The following is a 23,743-nucleotide window of genomic DNA, read 5'->3' on the forward strand; positions in this document are numbered from 1 at the left end:
AAACCAGCTCCATCTTTAAGGCATAGCATTCCGCAGCTCTCTACAGTTCCCCCTTTTTGTTTTAGACGCATCAGGCAAGAGTAGAGGTCTGATCTCTGATATTAGAAATAAATTGGGACTTTGTACAGATGTTCATTTAGGTGTCATCCACCCAAAGAGCATCAGACCCGTCTGATACCTTTTTCTCAGAGGTGGGACCTGGGGCATCAACCGGCATGCAATCAGACATGCTCTTCTCTGGGTCCAAAGCGGCTGACCCTGAGTGCAGTGCTTAGCCTCGCATCCTGAGCGTAACATTTTAGCTTTTTATGGTATCCAACCATGCTTGGGGAGAATGTCCTGCTTCAATGGCTGTAAAAGCCTGAATGATCATGGCTGCATCACACTGTTGTGAGACTCTAATCTTGCATATATACCACAGGCAAACCAAGGAGACCAACACCAGAAGGCCTGCTAACCTGAGCCAGATTTTTTTGGTTAGAAGGCAGCACAGTACCTTTTCACTGGGGCAGCCACCCATCTGACCACTCAGCAAGCTCCCATGCATAACGTCAAGCATTCCATATCAATGAACGTTCACTCTGTAACGCTCCTCTAGTATTTTCCTACACCACCGTGACACTTGGAAACACTTACTCAGGGGAAGCCAATGGATCAGCCCAGTTTCATAGTGAACCACAAAGCAAAAGCCTCCTCAATGCCCAGCCTGTTCCTCATGTTCTTTCCTTGACATTCAGGTTGGCTATTTTTTGCCGTCTTTTCCCCTAAGCAAGTGGCCATTCTGGTCATATTTTAGAGTGGTAAAAGTTTTCAGCTGGAGGAAATACTCTTTATCATGCTGGCCATCGTTATGTACCAGGTATGTAAGCAAAGGCCTGTGGAACAGACAAGCTCAGCCAAGTTAGCTCAGTTAGAGGACAGCTGTACATTCATTTCTCATTCTATACCTCAGTGTGTAGAGTAAAGATTTTAAAAATTAATCAAAGTTAAAATGAAACATATACATTTTAGTTTGGCTAGTAGGCTAAGTCACTAAGTTAGTCCTTTGGTGGTGTGAAGTAGACTGAATGAATGAATTCAATAACAAGTAGTAACTTAATTTCACCATGTGGCTGACAAAAGATGACTTCATGCTTTATTTCATCTTTTATACTTTCTAATATTTGACCCATCTTACAAGTTGTTTGCTTACAAATATTACACACAGAGACAGACTGTAAACCCCCAAAATGCCTCATTGGGAGGATTTGTGTTCTGCTCAGAGCTCCACTCCCCTCTGGGGAGTTTGGTTTGGTTGGTTTGGTTTGGTTTGGTTTGATTTGGTTTGGTTTGGTTTTCTACCAATGATTTTTACCCAGATTGTCCACAGAGAAAGACCCATCTTTTCTCTAAAACAATGAGTATATACAAAGCCTCCTGGAAACCCATCTGATGAGCAGAACTGTATTGTGGGGGCCATTTTAATTCTAGATGATCTTCCTCACTCTGCTTTTCAACCAGCATGAAACAGCAACTATTTTGGAAACTGGAGATACTTATCTTGTCTGTCAGTAAAAATGTGGATGTTTCTGGGCCTAGTTGCAGGCCCATTATCCCAGCACTCAGGGAAGCAGAAAAGGCAATCACTAAGTTCGTGGCCATCCTGTTCTACAAAGCAAGTCCAGAACAGCCAAGGCTATACAGAGAAACTCTGTCTCGAAAAAAAATAAAATAAAATAATTTCAAAAAATGTGAATATCAACAAGATCTTTAAGTGGAACAAGTGAACTAAAAACTATAAAGGGAAATTGTGTTAATTTGGGGGAGCACTTCATCCAGCTGTCTTTTAATCATCATGAAGTTAAACCATTAAAACATGAGAACACAAGACTGCAGGTCCAGAATTGTATAAAGTGAAATAGGTCTTCAAGGTCACAATTCTCTACTTGACTATAAATACTGGGAAGGAATGGCAATCCTCTTTTGAAATGAGAAACAAACCCAGTCTTTTGCAGGATTAAGGGGTCTGTAAAAACAAAGTTTGTATTTTAGGAAAGTATTCTCAATGCTTCCTGATCGCCTTTTGGTTGTACACTCTGGCAGTTTAGTAAAGGTTAGGAACGCCTCAATGCAGCATGAGATTAATAAAACCACCAGATTATTAAATGAAACAATTATTATGAGATATAGTACTATGACAGTCTCTGAGTATTAAATAATACTTAAGTGTGGCTTGGTGTCTCTGAAGCACACACCAGCATTGTTCTAAATTTTATTCAAAAATTTTGAGAACAGAATGCCTCCTAGAACTTTAAAGGTTAATATGATATAAAATATATTCATCTTGCAATTCAAAATTAAATAAAATAACACATGAAAAGAAAACATTCTCTCTATGCCATTTTCACTTGCTAGCACCATATTGCATTTGTACCTTGAATATTCGGGTGTTATACAATGCTAGATTGAATTTGGTTAGATTACAATTACTATCATACTTCTAAAAATCAACTCTATGTTTCCTCAACCTTTATGCCTGAGCTAGAAAGCTGTACCAAAGGCATTAATCAAATCTATAAGGTTTCAGTTCAGTGCCTGCCATTGCTTTTGTAAATATAAAGTTATCAAAACTAATGCTTGGCACTCCCCTTCATTTTACAGACAAGGAAGCTGGCTGACAGAACTAAGCCATCGCCTAAGCCACATGGGCAGAACCCGGAGGGAAGTGCACAGTGACTTTCCATTTCATGACCTGGAACCTGGAGGGAAGGGGGGAGAGGAGGAAAGGGGTGATGGGAAGGAGGGCCTGCCAGTGGGGCAGTACTGCTAGTCACAGCAAAGCCAGGACCAATCTCAAAGCCTCTGTCCAGAGTGTCCACTCGTCTTACATGCTGGACAGCTTGAGCCCCTCAGACTAAGGCTCTAATTAGCTCAGAAGTGAGGCTCTTTTATGTGCAGAGAATTTATGAAAATGGCTAATAGACTTAAGAAAATGTGATTTTTTTTTTATTTTTTTGTTTTTAGCTTTGAAGAAGTATATGAGTCAATGTTTCAATAATATTGTTTTTGTCATGGACGGGAAGAACTCATCACTTTGCTTATGAGAGCCAGCTGTTCCTTAAGACTCTGGTGATTGAAAAACAAGAAAGTAGTGACTTTTAGATTAAAAACAAAACAAAAAAAAAAAAGGTCAGGTTGAAGAAAGCACATCCTGACAGTAGGACTCTAAAGAAGATCCTCTCTTTGAATATTGTTTCATTACTAATTGTCTCAGAAATAATATGATTTTGGTTCACCTAAGATTTGCTTTTGTTGGTACTAGGGATGGACCCCAGAGCCTCACACATGCTAGGCAAGCATTCTTCTGATACAATAATTCCCAACCCTGTACTGTAGAGTTCCACCAGAGCAATCAAATTCTAGAAGGTCTTAGCAGATACACTAACACTCCAAGAGCCAGGGATAATAGACGACACACACCTGTGATCCCAGATCCAGGAAACTGAGGCTCCTAGGTGGCCCAAAGAGTGGGTTCCAGCCCAGAAAAATCTGTCTTAAAATAATAATATATTTTTAAAATTTTCCTCAGAAACCAGAGTGATAGACAAATGGCTAGTGATGTACTGCAAGCAGGACCTAAGGACTTCACTAGGATACCAGCAGAAGCAGGGGAGGAGGCAAACAAACACTGAGAAACCAAACCAACCTCAGCAGCAATTCTACCAATTAGGACATGAAGAAAACAGATTCCAGAACGTCGGCTCTTGGAACAGGAAAAAAGCCATTGGGATCCAATCAAGTGTAGAAGCAGACCTAACACAGACAGGGAGAAGCATGGAACCCAACAGGGGTTTGAAAGAAACAAAGGCTCCATTCCTGCCTACTGGAAACCAAGCCAAAGAGTGACTCACCCTGCCAGTTACTAACCAACTTGCATAAAATGACCTGAGTCCTAAAAGTTCCTGGATTTCTATGTATTTTTATTTGAGGTGTTTTATGTTTATGGTTTGGTCCTGTTTGGGTTTTTGTTTTTCTTAATGCACTGTTTTATTTTCAAGGCTTTCAATTCTTCCTTCCTTCTTTATTCCTTTCTCCCTCCTTACCCCTCCTTCCCTCCATTTCTTTCTGTCTCTCCCTTCCTTCCTTCCTTCCTTCCTTCCTTCCTTCCTTCCTTCCTTCCTTCCTTCCTTCCTTCCTGTCTCCTTTCCTCTCTTCCTCCCTTTCTTCTTTCCTTCCTTCTTTTTGGAAAAGGGTGGTGGGGTGGGGGAGAAACAAAACGAGAAGACACATACACTCAACAATCAGCTCTGCAGCTGCCTTCACACCTATCATCTAAGCACAGCTACAGAGACATCACACAACCAGGTAGTGGTTATATCTTAGAATTCCACTCCTCATGGAAGTGACTCGGCTTCCTTCACAACCTCCAGCATCTTACCCACCCACACTCTCTTAGCTTGAGACTCTCTGCATGTGACAGTCCCTCACTAAAGAGGCCACCTTCCTTCTCCTGGATAGACCTGGTGGACATGGCTCAGAATCAGAAGATCCTTAGCTCCACAAGGACTTTGCTCTGATGACAAAGACTTTCCTAATTCATCATGTTCGCTCAGATTATCTGATTGGAAAATATGCTGCAGTCTCCATCAGTCCCTGATCCTTCTAGAAAGGATCCTTTGCTTGCTGTACCCATATCTGCACTGTCCGCTGGCTTCAGGCATTTCCATCCCACTTCACCTTCTCCTCTAGTCTGTCTCCATCACTGCACTGAGACGGACCTGGTGAAGATCAGGAACAAGCTCTACCTTCTCTAACACAGAGGTCAATCTCCATCCGCATCCTACTCAAACTTTGTTACCCTTCCTGTGTTCCCATATTGCCCTAAACCCCTGGCTTCTCATCTGTGGTTGCTTCTTTGTAGGTTCCTTTACAAATGCTGTTCTCTGCGGGGAGCCAGAGTGAACCATGCTGTCCTCGCTCTGTTCACTGCCTGCACACTGCCTCTCATCCCTCACACTTTAAATTGACCATTTCATCATCTGTCATTAACAAGAGAGAGGCATCACTACAGACAACGCAAGTGAGAAAGGAAGTTATGTTTAAATATCGCAAACTTTTACATATGTCAATTTTAAATCCCTGGTTGTTGCTAGCTCAGAAAATAAATACTAAGCAACAGAGTATAATGACTGTTTAATAGTTTTAAATTAAACCTTTTTATTTTGATATTTAGGTTTTTTTTTTGTTTGTTTTAGTGCTAGAGCCTTGCACAAGTTCAGCAAATACACAAACATTGAACTATATCCCAGCCCTATTGTTTTACTACTCACTTTGAGTCATGACATCACTAAGCTGACCAGGCTAGCCTTCAACTCATTCTGTGTCCTAGGTAAGCCTTGAACTTGTGATCTACCTGTCTGGGATTACAGACTTGAAACTATACCCTGGGTCTCAAGAAACATTTTTTTAAATTGTAATTTTTGCTATAACAAATCTTCCTAAAATGTGTTTGTTACAACTTCTAAGAATCAAGACTCTACCAATATTTAGAAGATGTTATTTGGACATGAACACTGAAGTAAAATGCTGTTCCATGAACTATAAAAATGTCAAGTTTTTGTTCTTTAATATGTGGCCATGAACTCAGCTAATTTTAAAATTATCTTTCTCTTCTTTATAACAGTTGAGTGAAAAGAAGGTAGAAACCTATTTGAGGTTATGGTAGACACAGTAAGTCACTAATGGTAATTAATATATCATATTATAAATGAAAGACTATATAGAATGACCTATGATACAGAATGTCTATATCATTATAAGGTATACAAGTTGTTTTTTTTATAAATTCCAACATAATTGCTCTAAATTCTAAATTACTTCTCTGGGTGTTTTCATAATATTGCATAAAACACAGGCAAAGAAACTACAAACTCAATTGACTTTTTGTTGTATAAATAAATATCAGAACCCAAAAATGTAAGAGATGCTTTTGCTTCCCCTAGACAAGCAGTGTTTTCTGGAATTGTAGATTCATGAATCCAACAAGGAATTATCTTTCAACCAGGGGTTAACAACAAGTGTGCTGCCTATGGACTGTGTTCAACTCGCTTATCTTGTCAAAGATGCGGGCATGAAGTATGGTGCAACTGGGAAGTGTGCCAATTCACTGACTGAGACTCAGAAGCTACCTGCTGACCTAATGTTTTTTGAGGCAGAGTTGCACCCAGTATGCAGGCCTCAGCTATTTCATATTTATGACCAAGTCATGCATATGTATACTAAAACGAGTTTATAACTGAAGATTATAAGCCCTGAGAAGAAGCATCGATCTTCCTTACTGTAAGTGTCTGTCTGGATTGCTAGGAACAGTAAGCTTGTTCTGCAAAGGGTGAATGCAAATGCTTTATACTGTCTGGCATAATGAGGGATTGAAAGAACCTTAAGACTCCAAATACTCTTAAGAAGCTTCTCTGTTACCAACCTGGATGTAAATCCTTAGGTTAAATAAGAATCTTTTATCATGCATCATTAAAAAAAATCACTTTTTAATGACTATTTTGTAGATTTGATAAAATATCATATGCTTTATTTTCTTTAAAGTACTATGTACCTATATAAAATACTCAGTAGTTCAAAGACCCTGAAATTACGAATCAGAAACTACTTTTTCATTCTGAAGTGTTAGCGCATTGTCCTCTCAATCAGTAACCAAGTTACAAGGGCAGAACGATTGAGCTGCTGGGGGCTGGACTTCGGGACAATGTACTTTTCTGAACCTTCCCTTACAATGTCTCTACTAACCTGAGCAGGACAGGGCTGACAATCACAAATACAGAACATCAAGAACAGGAAAATGAACAAGTCAGCTGCTCTAATGAAATATGCAAAGTACAGCAGGGTGGATGCCTTGGACAGGCTTGGACAGAGAGATGTTTCCCAGATTTCTCTTTTCACATCTCTAAATGTCAACAGCAGCGACCGCTCTGCTAATTCACAGTTATCATCAACAGTGGAAAAAATGGAATTTTCTGTTCATTTTGTTGTTTGTTTTTGTTTTCCTTTTTCAGTATTGGGGACTAAATCAAAAGCTTACTGAATGCTTGACAAGCAAATGAACTTAATGTTTAGCCCAGGCATGTCTTGAACTCTTTCACCCTCCTGAGTCAGTTTCCTAAGTAGCAGGAATTACTTTTGTCTACCATCCTCACTTATTAACAAAGTTCTTATGCACATAGCACTATAATAATAGGAGATAATAACAGAATCCACTTTTTCAAACTAAATGATCAGGAAATAGCTCACAAATACAAACAAACGAGTAAGAAAATATAAGCTGAGCCTTGCAGACACATGAGTTTTCCATATTTCAGAAGAATGCTGAAATTAGACATGTGAGGGATACATGTGGGCTAGCTCAAAACCTACTCTCACCTAAAATACCAAAATTTGTCTACAGACTACAAAGCCAAGCAAAGGAACAAGAAAAGGAAGCAAATTGCCCATAGATGCATGTGTTAATGAGGAGGAAAAGAAAGCTGAGGACTGTTCGATGATTATCTTTTAATCTCATCTCTCTCAAGGGTGTTGGTTCAGTTTCTCTAAAGTCATTTGAATTAATTGAGTGATTGTACAGGTAGTGCAGCATTTCAAATCTGCTTATGGTCAGCACTGTGTTATTTACATTTATTTTAGAAGAGAAGGAAACTGTATTTAAAGACTGTTATGACTGTATTAAGAGTCACAGACAATAAAACAAAAACTACATATTAAGAGCAGCAAAAAACATGCTTCAGCCCCACTCTCAACACACACACACACACATGCACATGCGCACACAGGTAATGGTATCAAACCATGAGAAGAATATCTTCCCTGCTTGCTGCCTTCTCTGAAAAAAACTGAAGTTCCCCAGCTCTTTGTTACCCCAGTAGTCAAGAGGTGGAAGATGATGAGTTGGCCAAAGTTTATTATTGACAAACATGGGCATTTTTTAAAAACAAACAAACAAACAAACAAAAAAACCAAAAAGCCTTGGCTCTTAGTAACTAGTCCTTAGCCTTTGCCCTACTTTTTCTACACTAAGCCTGAATGTCTCTAGAGCTGAGAGAGAGGCCACACAAGTTTATGGGGCATCTTCTCAGAATTCTCTTGTATTTCCTCAGTTATGATGAACTATGAGTCTATGAGAATATGATTTGCTTTCATGTCCTTCTTCATTGCCACCCATTCGGAAGGGAAGTTCCATGAAACACTGAAACCAACCACCTAAATATTGGCGAAGATAGTATATCCAGGATTTCTATTTCAACTTTGGAATTACATCTGTATTGGCAATACCTTGACATTCTCCAAAATCTATGAAGATTCCAAAAGATCTTTGATGATGTCAACTATAGTTGTTTAGCTTTGTTAGTCCAAGAGTTAACGCTGAGAAAAAAAAATTAAGGTGACATTGAAAAATGCAGACTTCTAATAACTATTCTGAACATTTGCCAGACTTGTTTAAGAAAGAGATACCACTGTAAATAAGGTGGCACTCCTCCAGTAGCAGTAGTCTGAACGACTGGATTCTCAGCTTATTCTGTATGATACCATCCAATGTTATCTTGGGCAAGCTGCAACACCTCAAGCTACTTAAGAATGGATACACTTCTCAAAAGCAAAATGGCAAAGAGTAACTAGTACTCTGTTACTAGTTACAGAATCAACATACTGAATTATTTTTATTCTTATTTTACAGCTAAAAAATAACAATATGGAGATTAAAAGTAACTAGGTGGCTTATGATCTCATTGCTATCTAGAAATGCACTTTTAAGACTGACTCATACTGAGCTATACAAACTAATAAAAATGGCTCTAGATTAAATTATATTTAGAATCAATCTAAATATTCAATAATTTATGATTGGTCAATTCAGCATATCCACAGACTGAAGATAGCTCATAGCAAGAGCCATAGTCTTTAGTTCATAGGTAAGTTATCATCACATACATGGTATCTGACTCAGAGTAGAGACTCAATAGTGTTTGCTAAAATATGGATGAATATAGAGTCACAATTACAAAAAAAAATGTTTTAATAGACTCATATAAGTCATGAGAAAGTGCCATAGAAAACAGCACCAAAATCTAACTCTCAAATCTGCAAGTCTATAAGGGAGTAGAATATATATTATAAAGGAAAATGTGTCAAAGCATAAATTAATGAAAGTACAGGAATTCTTTTTCTATATACTAACGTATGTTAAAAAAATCAATAATTCACTAAAAAGGTAAATAAATAGATGAAGGTTACTTAAAAGTAATAAACACTGTAGAGGAGAACAATTTTTTTGTTTTGTTGCAATTTTCTATTATTTAACAAGCTTTTGACAGTGGATGTTAATTATCTTTGTAGTAAGTGATAATATTAAAACACATGATCAACCTGGGAAATCTAATTCAGAATGTTAGGACAAAAATGGAATATATGGGTGTCTTTCATGCTTCAATCGAAAGCTGGCATCTATTTCGCCATAACATTTATTGTGGTTAAACCAAAAGACTCAAGTCTAATATATCATGGCAGATTATTATGGGTTTGAGTCTAGAATATAGGCCTCTTGCTTTCTAGGCACTAAAGTGTTTGGAATTCCTAAATGTTAGTGAACAGGTGCCAGTGTGGATACTACAGTATCAACAATGAGGCACTCCCCTACTCACAAGCAAAGTAGTTTGCTACTTTGATATGTTATCAGAAAACCTAAAGTTCTATGAAACAGTCCATTCCTTCGGCATGTGCGTGAATTTTTTTTCTTTCAGATTTGTGTGCATTGGAAGATCAAAGGTTCATTATCCTAGGACTCAGAGTTCTGAAAATGTTTGTGAAGGAGTCACTGATAAAAAAGAAAGAAAAGTGGTGAAAGAAATACCACTTACCAGCATGGAGAGGGAGAGTGAGGGGATGTGGTGATAAACAGAAGGGGAAGAAAGGAAACCATGGCAACTTCTGTCTTCCTCTTTTTTTTTTGGAACATGTTTACTAATATTTAAACATTCAAACAATCAGCCTCAGGACTCTGCCTAATAAGCAGCAGAGGTAGGAAAGACAAGTGTTACAAACAGGCCAATTTACCGCTATGACATGAGCCTCACCAGGGGCTAAGACACATGTCTCATAATTTCATTTTTCCTATTTAAAAATAAATATGAAAAGCTATAAAAAATGAAATGGTGGGTGTCTCTTCCCATAAAATATGCTTCTGTTAGAGGAAGTTTGTAAAACTTTGAGGACAGGCCAATTAAACTTCTCTGTGCACTTCACAATGTTGCTTAATTTAAAATTTAACTCTTTGTGAGCTCAGTGAAAGCAAAGACCAACTTCATTGGCAAGGTCTCAGTATACCTGGGACATAATTTCAGACTCAATGGGTTTATTTCATTAAATTCCCTGTGAATCTCTTTGACTGTATTTCAATGGATCCAACAAACAGAAGAAATTTCCCAAATTAGAATCCCAAACACAACAATAGAACCTCCCCCTTCTGAGTCGAACCTCTCTAGTCTCTAACGCTTTCCACTGGCCTTCACTGAACCCAGTTTAAATTGTCAGGCAACAGCAGGAGCATATTTCTTTCTTTCTTTTTTTTACCTGCTATATTTATTTATTTATTTATTTATTTTTAATTACACTTTATTCACTTTGTATCCCCCCATAAACTCCTCCCTCCTCCCCTGCTGATCCCACCCTCCCTCCCCCTTCTTCACACATGCCCCTCCCCAAGTCCACTAATAGGGGAGGTCCTCCTCTCCTTCCTTCTGATCTTAGTCTATCAGATCACATCAGGAGTAGCAGCACTGTCATCTTCTGTGCCCTGGTAAGGCTGCTCCCCCCTCAGGGGGAGGTGATCAAAGAGCAGGCCAATCAGATTATGTCAGAGGCAGTCCCTCTTCCCATTACTATGGAACCCACTTGGACACTAAACTGGGCTATATCTGTGCAGGGGTTCTAGGTCATCTCCATGCATGGTGCTTGGTTGGAGTATGAGTCTCTGGAAAGATCCCTGTGTTCAAATTTTCTTGTTCTGTTGCTCTCTTTGTGGAGTTCCTGTCCTTTCCAGATCTTACTATTTCCCACTCCTTACATAAGATTCCATGCACTCTGCCCAACAGTTGGCCATAAGTCTCAGCGTCTGCTTTGATAGGTTCTGAAGTGAATACATAAGACTGGAATCATTACAAGCTGTAAAAGACTAAAGAAGGTTAAGCCACTGTTATTTCAAAATCAAATGCCTTTCCCCTTCCTTCTTTTGAACTCCAATTCTAAAATAGTATTCACTCTCAAAATTCAAACGTACAACTTCATCAAGTATTTAAAAACAAACAAACAACAACAACAAAAAAAAAAAACAACATTGACCTGTTTTCCTGTCACAACAAGTTCCCCAGAGACCAAGAGAACAGCGGTGCTTGTTAGTTCACGGTTAGTCGATATTGTCTGTCATGTAACACGGCAACACATTAAATACCCAGGGATTCTCTGCATAAGTCACTAATATGACTTTTTTATTTTTACAATTAAAATTTAAATGAGTGACCAAAGCACCCCTAAAGATCTTCACTGTCGAGCAGTGTGCAGCTCGTGCAGCTGAGTCCAGGAGTCAGGAATCATTGGGTGGCATCACGTGGAACACAAAGACGCGCCAACTCACTTCTCTATAAATATTAAAATTCCCAGCACCCGCTGAAGGAAACAGTTTAATTCCCTTTATAACAATCTGCTTTTACACCCAGGAAAGCAAATGCTCATCGGTTAGAAGGAAACTGAAGCCTGCTTTGTGAATCTTCCCCAAAGGCAGAGGCGGGAGAGAAGTGAGGTCAATCGCGTGTGGCTGCCTTCCTCCTAGCAAGCTGACCAAGGAATAGCTACGGAGAGTGCGGAGAGTGCAAGAGGAAGCAGGCAGGCGGGGAGAGTAAAGGCTTCGCTTACAGTTCCCAGAGTTAAAGGAGACTCCTCAGGCTTCTCGGTGCCTTTAGCTTTCCGTCAGTCACGATCCCCCTCACGGTTCCGACTTCAAGAAAGTTCTTATCCCGCTGGTGGGCGGGGATAAGAAGTGGGCGGGTCGTCGCTCTGACGGTGGACTTTAAGGTGGAATTCAAGGGAGGCCAGAGGACAAGAGCTCCACTGGTAAAATTCTCAGTGTTGAATTAGGCCTTTGAAGTCAGAAAACATGCTTTAAAAATATGTGGCCTAACTGGTCCGGGATATTGTGCGTGCGTGTGTGTGTGTGTGTGTGTGTGTGTGTGTGTGTGTGTGTGTAATACTGTTACTTGTCTTTATCCAGTCACTACTTCCTCTTTTTTCTAACACAGCAAAAGCGAGGTTGAAAAGATATGCTATGTTGAACATTTTTAAAGTATTTAGAAGGCTAACTTTTAAACAAAAACAAATATATGTATATATACATACACACACACACACATATATATGTACACACAATTATGTGTGTGTGTAACTTACAATTGAACAATGTTACACCACTTTCAAAATCAAACCTGCTCAAACTTTTCTCCCTAAACTTAAAACTTCTGAGTTGTTTAAGACTTTACAAAAATAAAAAATAAACACACTTGTTCAGACTTAGAAACAACAAATCTGGCAGAATCTGAAGTTTGCAATGCAATTTGAAGCATTTGATAACTATTATGTGAAGAAAATATTGCATCCCTTACAAGTGCAAGCTTACTGGTAGCTCACACCTGTAATCCCAGCGAATGGGAGGCAGAAACATGAGAGTCTATGAGCTTAAGGCCAGCATAGTGAAGCCATATCTCAAAACACATCATGAGAATCTATGAAACACCATTATCCTAAGAACCCTGATCAGGAAGCTGTACTCTTCTGCAACACCTTCATTCTTCTCCTGACTAATATCATCAGTGTTTTTAAAAAGCACTGTTCTCCTTTATTCCTCTCTCAGTTTGCTCTCTATTGCTGGGATAAAAGTTCTGACTGACAGCAACTTACAATGCAAAAGTTTTATTTGGCAGAGAGGTCCCGATCACAGTCCGTCATAATCCATCAAGAAGAGAAGGCAAATGTCCTTATTGTGTACTTGAGCCTCTTTTGAATATATGTCTAGAAGTGGTATGGCTGGATCTTGAGGAAGTGCTATTCCTAGTTGTCTGAGAAAGCACCAGATTGATTTCCAGAATGGTTGTACCAGTTTATATTCCCACCAGCAGTGGAGGAGGATTCCCCTTTCTCCACAGCCTCTCCAGCATGTGTTGTCACTTGTGTTTTTCATCTTGGCCATTCTGATGGGTGTAAGGTGAAATCTCAGGGTCGCTTTGATTTGCATTTCCCTAATGGCTAATGATGTTGAGCATTTCTTTAAGTGTTTCTCCACCATTCTATATTCCTCTACAGAGAATTCTCTGTTTAGCTCTGTTCCCCATTTTTCAATTGGATTACCTGGTTTGCTGCTTTTCAGCTTCTTTAGTTCTTTATATATACTGGATATTAGCCCTCTGTCAGATAAAGGGTTGGTGAAGATTCTTTCCCAATCTGTAGGCAGTCGTTTTGTTTTGATGATGGTGTTCTTTGATTTACTGAAACTGAAAGCTTTTCAGTTTCAGGAGGTCCCATTTATTGATTGTTGCTCTTAGAGCCTGTGCTGTTGGTGTTCTGTTCAGGAAGTTGTCTCCTGTACCAATGAGTTCTAGGGTCTTCCCCACTTTTTCTTCTAAACTATTTAATGTGTCTGGTTTTATGTTGAGGTCTTTGATCCACTTGGACTTTAGTTTTGTGCAGGGTGATAAGTATGGATTTATTTGCATTTTTCCATATGTCAACGAAGTTTGTAACAGCTTTATTTGTAATAGCGAGAAGCTGGAAACAGCCCAGATGCCCCTCAACTGAAGAATGGATGCAGAAATTGTGGTACATCTATACAATGGAATATTGCTCAGCAATGAAAAATAAGGAAATCATGAAATTTGCAGGTAAATGGTGGGACCTGGAAAGGATCATCCTGAGTGAGCTGTTCCAGAAGCAGAAAGACACACACAGTATATACTCACTCATATAGACATGTAATATAGGATAAACCTACTAAAATCTGTACATCTAAAGAAACTAATCAAGAGAGAGAGACCCTGACTAAAATGCTCAATCCCCATTCTGAAAGGCAAAGAGGAAGGACATCAGAAGAAGAAGAAAACAGGAAACAAGCTAGGAACCTGCCACAGAGGGCCTCTGAAAGGCTCTGCCCTGCAGACTCTCAAAGAAGATGCTGAGACCTATGGCCCACTGTTGGGCAGAGTGCATGTAATCTTATGAAAGAAGTGGGAAATAGTAAGATCTGGAGAGGACAGGAACTCCACAAGGAGAGCAACAGAACCAGAAAATTTGAACACAGGGGTCTTTCCAGAGACTCATACTCCAACCAAGTACCATGCATAGAGATAACCTAGAACCCCTGCACAGATGTAGCCCATGGCAGTTCAGTGTCCAAGTGGGTTACATAGTAATGGGAAGAGGGATTGCCTCTGACATAATCTGATTGGCCTGCTCTTTGATCACCTCCCCCTAAGGGAGGAGTAGCCTTACCAGGGCACAGAAGATGACAATTCAACCACTCCTGATGAGATCTGATAGACTAAGATCAGAAGGAAGGAGAGGAGGACCTCCCCTATCAGTGGACTTGGGACTTGGGGAGAGGCATATGTGAAGAAGGGGGAGAGAGGGTGGAATCAGAAAGGGAGGAGGGAGGGGCTTATGGGGGGAAACAAAGTGAATAAAGTGTAATTAATTTTAAAAAAAAAGGAATAGAATGCAGAGTAGGAATTTGAAATACAAAACTGGAGGCAAAACATGAAGTATAAACCAAAGATGAAGGCATTTTTGTTCTTGTTTTGTAATTGATTTGCTTTTGTTTTAGGAAATGGGGTGGTGGTGGTGGTGATGGGCATCTCATGCAGCCTAGGCTGGACTCTAAGGGAACTGGTTAGCAAAGGCTGATTTTGAACTCCTGAGTCTCCTGCCTCCACCTCCCAGGGATCAAGAGTGGATGCCATGGCTAGCAATTCCTACCACTACACTTTTAAGTACTCCTTTCTCACTCACAAGTAAAATAAAAGGCAAATCTGACTCCTCCTTTCTATCACAAAATACAAGTTTATGTGGCATAAATAGAAAGATTCACACAGTTAAAAATAAATATGACAGCTGACCTTAGAAAATATAGCTACAGACAAATCACTCACAAATTTTTGACAAACAGTTGGATTAGGAATTGGGTTGCCCTGATTCCTTCTACCCACTTGCAGCAATAATATCACAAGTTGTTTTCTGCCTTCCAAGATCCCTCTAAATTTGGTACAGCAAACTACTGTCCAATTTTAGTGACTCTGTCACAATGGGCACAAACTTCATTACTCATCTCAGAGAAGGACTTCCAGGCACTGCAGGGTTTTGAAAATATTTATGCTTGATGGAATTTAAATGCACTGACGACAGTGAGTAGCCTAAGCCCATTACCTCTTGGTTGAGGCAATTCTGAGTAGAAAGAATTATTGCTGAGTAAATTTCCAGTGTTTCTCAAGTAGCTGAGCCCTGAAAGATGTCACTAGAAGGTTTTTTCTTTAACACATTGGTTGTCTGGGGCCAAGATAATAATAGCATTCTTTCATGTGTGTTTATAACGCCACAGCCTGAAACCTCAGAATCACTTTCCTATTTGCTCTTTCAGACACATGATCAGGCCTCTGCTACTTTGAAAAATTCTGTCTTCATCCTTCATTTTTATGTCATTTTTCCTCAACTAAAAACATCACAAAACAAGTAATTTGTTTTTTACCCAAATTACAAAGATAGTCACATACCAGGACTACATTTCATTTCATTTATCACGTGGCTTTAAATTCCACAGTTATCCTGATTAATTTTGTAGAAAAAGTAAAAATTGAAATAACTCCCAATAAAAATATACAGAAGACTGCTTTTAAAAATGCTGGTTATGGTGCAATTCTTTAATCCTAGTGCAACAGAGACAGAGGTAGAGGTAAGTAGACCTCAGTGAGTTGAAGGTCAATCTGGTCTACATAGACAGTTCCAGGCCATCCACGGCTTCATAGTGAGATCCAGTCTTAGAGAAAGAAGAAAAAAGAGAGAGAGGGAGTTAGGAAAATAAAAAAAAAAAGCTGTCTAGATGGTTCAGTAGATAAAAGTGCTTGGCAAGCAAACTTGTTGACCTGAGTTTGATCCTTGGATACCACACTATAGTGGAAAAAGAGAACCGACTCTTCAAAGTTGCTCTCTTACCACTATAGATAGACATGTGCACACAATTATTATTATTATTAATTTAATATAAATGCAATTTTAATAATAATAAATATAAACATGGAAAAATAAGAAACATTTACTTAATGAAAGAATCACATTTGCTCCAAATGAGCTTAATGAGGGTCTGGGGAGATGACACAGTTGCTAAAATATTTGCCAAGGAAGCTGAGGATCTCGGCCCTGGTCCCTCACGTTCATATTCACAGAAATTCATTTCTACAACCATAGCACTGAGTAGAGTCATGTAGATTCCTGGGGCTAGCTGGCCAGCCAATCTAGCTGAACTGGTAAGCTCCAAGTTCAGTAAGAGATCCTGTCTCTAAATAAACAACAAACAAATAATTAAATGGAAGGTGGAGGGACCAAAGAAATGGCTCAAAAGCACTTGCCACTCTTCCAGAGAACCCATGTTAGGGTCTCAGAACCCATCTTCAGGAGCATGCAACCGTTATACCCTAGCTCTAACTAATCTGATCTTTTCTGCTGGCCTGCAGGCCTTCTACACATAGGTGACAGCGATAATAAAAATAACTTTTAAAAATATTCAAGGGGGAAAGTGACCAAGCAAGACAGTAGGTATCGACTTTTGACCTCCGGGTATATACCTGCAACACACATGAACATATATACACACAAATACTTATAAACACATGTATATACCATGTTTATTCACACACAGAAATTAGCAAGATAATCCAATTATTTTTCTTCTAGGTGGGCCTATTAGGAAAAGCATCGATAGTACAACCAACTTAAACATCTCTTCATGTATCCTGTGTTGGCTAAATCTTCTGAATCAACTGGTGCAAGATAAGGGATGCTAAGATGGCTGAGGAAATGTTATTTCTGAATGGATTCCTAGGGTGTTAGTGGCAGAGACTAACCTTCACATCAACAGACAAGCCTCGTTAGTACATGAGAGCAAAGGAGTAAAGCAAAATAGCATTGCAGGAGGTACTGGAGAGAGAGCAAACAGGATAGACAAGATCCATGTTTTCATGATGGGAAGGCAGAGAACAAGATGGACTTCTGATGCTATTGTGTCCCAAGAAAGCTTCTCTAAGGATGTAACATTTTGGCTGTGGTCTGGAAGACGAAACCAAATACAGGAAGAATGTTCCAGTCAGAGGACCAGAGAGGATGTACAAAGAACCCTAAATAGGCCCATGAAAACGTAAAGATACTCATGAGAGTTCCAGCATAGGGGCTTTGAACAGCAAGCACTGAAGTGAACAAAGAGGAAAAAAGGGCTAAATTAAATCAGATATCCAAAGGGGACCCTGAAGCTGGAATTTGGTGGTAAACAGAAACAACAAAAACAGAGGTCGGAACTAAATGTGTGCAGCCCAAAGGCCTTTCTACCACACAGCAGAGCTTATGGAGAGAGACGGGAGTTGGAGGCAATTTTAACAATGTATGTTGGAGGTCAGGTTTTTAAACGTTTTGAAGGACATCTAGAGTGAAATGCTCTAGGTTATTTCGCCTATTCTGCTCTGAGTTTGAAGGCTGCTGATTGGTGATGTTGGTATCTTTGAGCTTTTGCAGGGACTGCCGTAGTTAAACTTCTTGACAGCAGATTAGATGGGAATAGAGACAGTGATGTCAAAATGGGAAACAATGATCAAGCACTGTCAAGCAGGCATAGTGCACTAGTGGAAGGAGGCCCATCAGGGTGGAACAGGTTGTTAATAAATTAGATTGAAGTTAACCACAATTCCATAGTGTGGAGGTGAGTTTATACAAGACCCACGATTCAGACTCAATTTAGAATTAGAGACAGTATGCAGTTATACAGTATGTATGGCTTAAGGTATTGTTTGTTTTTTATTTGCTGAGACAGGGTCCTATAGTTCAGTTTGACCTTGAGCTCCTGATCCTCCCACCTCTACTATGCAAGTCCTAGATTTATAGACTGCACCACCATACCCTGCTCAAGATTCATGATTTTTATCTTCAAGATGCTGTTTACATTGAAAATTTATGCCCAAATAAGTAAAGAGTTTAATCTTAGTTGGAATCAGTTTTGTCATCTGAAAATTATGAAAAAAAAAAAAAACTGAAGGGGAATATTTGGCATTACAAACCATGTGTTTTTTTAAATACCCTTTCTTAGACTATCATTGCTACCATTCATTTTATAGCACAAAACAAGCTACAGGTGCCAAAGAAAATTTAAAAGTTTACACAGAAAAGGTTATAGCTTGGAATTTATGATTGACTTATACATATCAGAAGAGTTTTACACTGTTGTTTAAAACACACAATGAGGAGAATTCAGAGGCAAGGCCATGATTCATCTTGCAGGGACTAAGATCCTGCCTCGGAGACCTCTCTGTCTGCTCCCTTAGAAAATAGAAGCGGCAGATTGAAAGATGATGTACAGTGGTTAAGAATGTTTGCTGCTGAACCATGAAGACCTGAGCACAGATCCTAGCACCCCTATAACAAACCACATGTGGTCTTGTAAACCTGAAATCTCAGTGCTATGGAGCACAGAGATTGAAGCATTGCTGCAGTTTCCTGGCTGCTAGCCCAGCTAAACAGCACAGGCTCCACTAGGCTCAGGGAGAGACTCTGCCTCAAAGGAATAAGGCAGAGATTGATAGAAAAGGACACTCAGTGTTCTAGCATGTCCTCCCCTCCATTGTAGGAAGTCAACGAACATAATATTACAAGATTTAATTATCATCTGGCACACACAAAAAAATGAGTGAGGTCTAAAGGGAATCCTAAGGTTTGTTCTCTTTATGAACAAGGCACGTAGTGTGCATTCTGTCAGACTCTTCACCCCAGTGCAGGTAAGCATGGCTGAACTGTGTCACTTACAGGAAGGCAAGGGATCCTCTAAGTAGAATTTTGGAACCTGAACTCAGAGCAAGTCTACTCAGCAGACCTGACTAGAAATGGCAAGGGCAGGCTTCAAAGAAAAAAAGTAGCATACTTCTCTCTGGTTAAGGAACAGCTGTTCGTATCACTCAAGAAAGTCATGGGCATACAACCATGCTGATATTTTTTTTGCAACTATTATTTTGTTACTGGAACATTCTCAAAAGTCTTTATGATTTGCATGATCCTCAAGGCTGGTGACATGGCTCAGTAGCTAAAAGCACTTAAAGGGGAGCTGGGTTCAGTTCCCAGCACCCCCGCCGTGGCATACAACTGCCCTATAACTCCAGTTCCAGGGGATCCAACAAACCTGCTAGCCTCCATGGACACTTGTATCCATGCATACACACATTCATGCAAACACACAGGAAAATTAAATAAATCTAAAAAGAAAATTCAAAAAATAATAGTATTGTCACATTATTATCAACCTAATTAATACTGACACAATGGGAAATTGATAAAGTGAACACATGGTTATTTTACTAATTCTGTCATCAGAATAAATTCCTCTAAACTTCACAACTCAAGAGCCTCCAGAGCCATGTCCGTAGTTACAGCAGGTACTCTGGAAATGCTGGAGTGCTTCATTAGCCCATTACTTCATTTCCAGATGTGTGGTATTTATTCTGAGTGGAGGCTGACCCCTCACACCAGGGGCCATTGCAGCACAGAGGGCAGCCAAGCCACATAAAGTCTTCAGAATTTACATGTGCCATGTATCCATGAAGGATAAGGCACACAGCAAGAAACTGATAAATGGTAAACGGCTTAAGTGTTCTCCACAGTCACTACCACACTGCATGGGCCTCAAGCCAGTTTGCACAGCCTGTGTTCCTTTCACCCAGGGAAACCGTGGATACCTCGATGTAGACTCAGCAATGGTGGACACCATCCATCTCCAGCTGCCTGAGTAGGCTGGGCCTTTGAAGTGAGGACTGAGTAGACTTCAGCAAAGGGAGGTCAATAATACAATTTAATAATGCACAAGTGAAGCCAACATTTCTATGAGCTCTCTTGAGGGTGTTTTGTTTTGTTTTGTTTTGTTTTGTTTTGGAAATGTATGGCCTTAAGAAGTTACATTCTTTGAAAAGTTGGTTAGAAAACTAACCAAATGTTTCTTGCTCTCTTGTCCTGTCACTAACAAGTGAAAGGAAAGCAATCGCTTCCCTAAATCACACCAAGCTTTGCCCCAACTCTTTGTCAACAAAGTAATTCAAGGGGCTAAGAACCTTGCTTATAGCACACTATGATTGTGTGTGTGTGTGTGTTACTTGCTGTGTAATAAAATAAGGCCCTTCAGGACCAGGCTCTTCATATTCATTTAGTTGCAGCAGCTTCAGATCAGAAGCTCAGCTTCCTATATCATTCCTTGGACTATCTCAAAAATCTATTCTGCCACCCAGAGTGGGCAGGGCTCTCCCTCATCAGTTATCAGGACAATTCCTAACAGATTTGGCTGCAGGCCATTCTGATCTGGGCAATTCCCCCACTGAGGTTCCCTCTTCTCAAGTGACTCTAAGTTGTGTGAAGCTGGCACTAAAAGCCCACTAGCACAACTCTCTACTATTTTGTAGTTTGGATATTTTGAATTGACAACTCATATCAACTGATTGGAAATGGAACATGATGATGGATCAACACCCCAAAGCACAGGGACTTTCTCCTCTGCATGTAACACACAACATGTGTTCCTCCGCTGCTTCCTGTTGTGCAGCTCAACAGTGCTCTCTAATTTTGCTTCAACATTCTTTTTTAAAGACAATGCACTGGGCATGAATTCTTACCACAGTTAACATAATCTGATATGCTGCTGTTTCCTCTATTTGTGGTTTTTAAAAATACTTTTTTGAGACTCTACAAAGTGCCAGAACTGGCTGACTGAAGAAAGCAGGGTTCTCCGATCATTTCTGAAGAGCATATTGCAGTAAAATGACTGAAACTGGGAGGAACAGAAGGAACATTTGAACAAATGGCTGAAGTGGAGGGAACCATGGCAGAAAGCAGACCAGCCCCACCCTACAGTGATGAGAGTAAACAGGGGAAGCAATAAAATAAGCAGTTGTGTTGAACAAAGTTACTGAACCAAGAAGCAGCCTCAACACATACAGGCCCTGATATTCTAAATATGCATCTTGTATAAACCTGGGGAAGAGGCCTAAATAATCCTTGTTTACTAACATACTTTGCATTCGCAAAATGATCATCTTGGGGGCCATCATCTTAAAATAAAAAGAGATGAAGAAAGGGATAAGCAGCAAAAAGAAGAAAATGGCTTTGATTTAAAAAATCTTATATACTTAGAAAAGAAACTGGATCTTGAAATCACCTTAAGAGAATATAAGACCAAAAGAGCCAACTAACCAGACCCCAGAAGGGCCTGAGGAGATGGAAGCACCCAACCAAGGACCGTGCATGGACTGGACCTAGGCTCCCTACAGAGATGTAGCCCGATAGGCAGCTCCAGCTTCATGTAGGTTCCTTAGTAAGTGGGGTGGAGTTGGGGGGGGAGCTGTCTTTAACATAGACTCTATTGCCTGATTTTTGATCACTTCCCCTTGGAGGGGTTGCCTAGCCAGACCACAGGGTAAAAAGAGATGTTCAGTCCTAACAGGACTTGGTGAACTGGGGTGGGTTGGTAGAGGGGACTTACTCTTTTCTGAGGAATAGGGGAAGAGGGAGGGAAGCTGGGGCTGGGAGGAGAGGACGGAGGGAGCTACTATTGGGGTGTAAAATGAATTCTACCACACACACACAAAAATGTGATGAAAGGGTATGGTGGAGCAGAGCTACTCAGCTTATAGTAGCCAGAAAGCAGAAAGAGAGGAGAGAAGAAGAGAAGAGAAGAGAAGAGAAGAGAAGAGAAGAGAAGAGAAGAGAAGAGAAGAGAAGAGAAGAGAAGAGAAGAGAAGAGAAGAGAAGAGAGAAAGACAGAGATGGAAAGAGACAGAAATATGGACAGAGAACGAATGACAGAATCAGAGAGATGGGGGATCACAAGATAAGGGATAATAATGTCCAAATAATGCTATCAGATTGAGTCCATTGATGAAGGAGGAGCTCTCATGTTTCACTCATTTTTTAATAACACCCTACCTAGCTGAAGAGCAAGCCTTCAGCACTTTAAAAACCTTGTGGAGGGAGCCTTCATTCAAAGCCTAAGAAAGGTCACATTCAACTCCTAAGTGGTAAGTTCATCTTTACAGAATGGCTACATTAGTAAAGAAAATCATCTCAACTAAGAATATCCATCATCTGTCTGCATTCTCAGTACTTGGTAGGGCGGGGCAGAGGCAAGAGATCAGGAGTTCAAGGCCAGCCTCAGCAATAAGTCTGTGACCAGCCTGGGCTCTCATAGAGAGACCTTATTTGAAAAGGAAATAAATATGAAGCTATGTAATTGTAGAATTGAAAATGCATTCTGTGTGAAGAATTTTCTGGGATAAGGATTCCTAACCTCTGTTGAGGAGAAAAGCACATAGCTTACTGAAAGAACGCTTTTTCAGCATATCCAAGGGTCTGGGTTTGATCCCTCTGGACCCCCACAAATACCCCCAAAAAGTAGGCAAAGTTGAACAAAGCATATGCAAAAAAAAAAAAAAAAAAAAAGAAAGAAAGAAAGAAATAGGTAGATGACAGTTATATTACTACAAAAACCTAACCAGAAGCATGACCTCAGTTCCAAACTGACATCTGGTCACCACACCCATAGCAAATTCTACCAATTCCAATTTTACTCAGTTTATGTATGACTGAATGAGTCCTCATGGCTATGCCCATGCATTGTCACCTTACCTTTGAGGAGGTTTAAGCTTCTGGGGTTTTTCCTTGTCTACTCATTTACACACCCTGCCTGCATGGACACCCGTTTTTTACCTGCTCTGCTACTTTTTAACTCCAGTGGTCTCCAGTGTTTTGAATCTTGCCTGTCTCCTGGCAGTTGTTTCACCAGACTATGATCACATTCCTAAGTATATGACTTCAAATCTGAACTGGAATGTCAACTCAGAGAGGTCCCGTTCTCCTTCTCTCAGCTCAAAATTAAAAAACAAAACAAAACAACTCATAGCTGAGCTTGGCAGTAAACACCTGTACAGTTAACTCTTGAAAGGTAAGGCAAGTGAGGCCAGCCTGTCTTAATAAAAAAGCAAACAAAAAAGCCCTCCCCCTCTGTGTCCGTTTCTGTCTGTCTGTCTTTCTGTGTGTGTGTCTTTGTCTCTGTCGGTTCCTCTGTCTGTCTTCAGTAACTTTCGTTTTCTTCATTCCTTTGTCTCTTGAGTGTTTGTGGCTCTCCTTACTGAGGCGTAAGCACCGTGTGCTTAGGGAACCCTTTGTTTGGCCACACAGTGCACAGGACGTTCTGTGACAGGTGTAAGAGGCGAACAGGCACGAGGTTAAAGGAGGAACAGATGGGTATCTCTACCCTTCCAGCTGACTTGTAATCACAAATTCCTTTTCCCTAGCCTCCCAGACTCAGGAGATTCTTGTTTTCACCCAAGTTCTACTTTCCAAATCTCAAGACCCTACACCACACGTAAGTCACCCCTTA

At 40.0% G+C, this 23,743-nt stretch overlaps 1 protein-coding gene and 1 long non-coding RNA gene across 3 annotated transcripts in view; one reads left to right on the forward strand and one right to left on the reverse strand.

The window, feature by feature from the left end:
• Positions 1-5,953, forward strand: part of LOC132646369 (uncharacterized) — a 34,845-nt gene extending 28,892 nt beyond the window's left edge. For both annotated transcript variants that reach the window (XR_009584585.1, XR_009584584.1), the window contains one exon: positions 2,641-5,953. This is a non-coding gene — a long non-coding RNA (uncharacterized LOC132646369). The remainder of the gene's footprint in view (positions 1-2,640) is intronic.
• Positions 1-12,105, reverse strand: part of Pla2g4a (phospholipase A2 group IVA) — a 145,123-nt gene extending 133,018 nt beyond the window's left edge. Inside the window, exon 1 of the mRNA XM_021645437.2 lies at positions 11,950-12,105. The gene's annotated coding sequence lies outside the window, so the exon portion shown is untranslated. The remainder of the gene's footprint in view (positions 1-11,949) is intronic.
• Between the last annotated feature and the right edge of the window lie 11,638 nt (positions 12,106-23,743).

Source organism: Meriones unguiculatus, chromosome 11 (assembly GCF_030254825.1).
Source record: "Meriones unguiculatus strain TT.TT164.6M chromosome 11, Bangor_MerUng_6.1, whole genome shotgun sequence".
NCBI lineage: Eukaryota > Metazoa > Chordata > Mammalia > Rodentia > Muridae > Meriones > Meriones unguiculatus.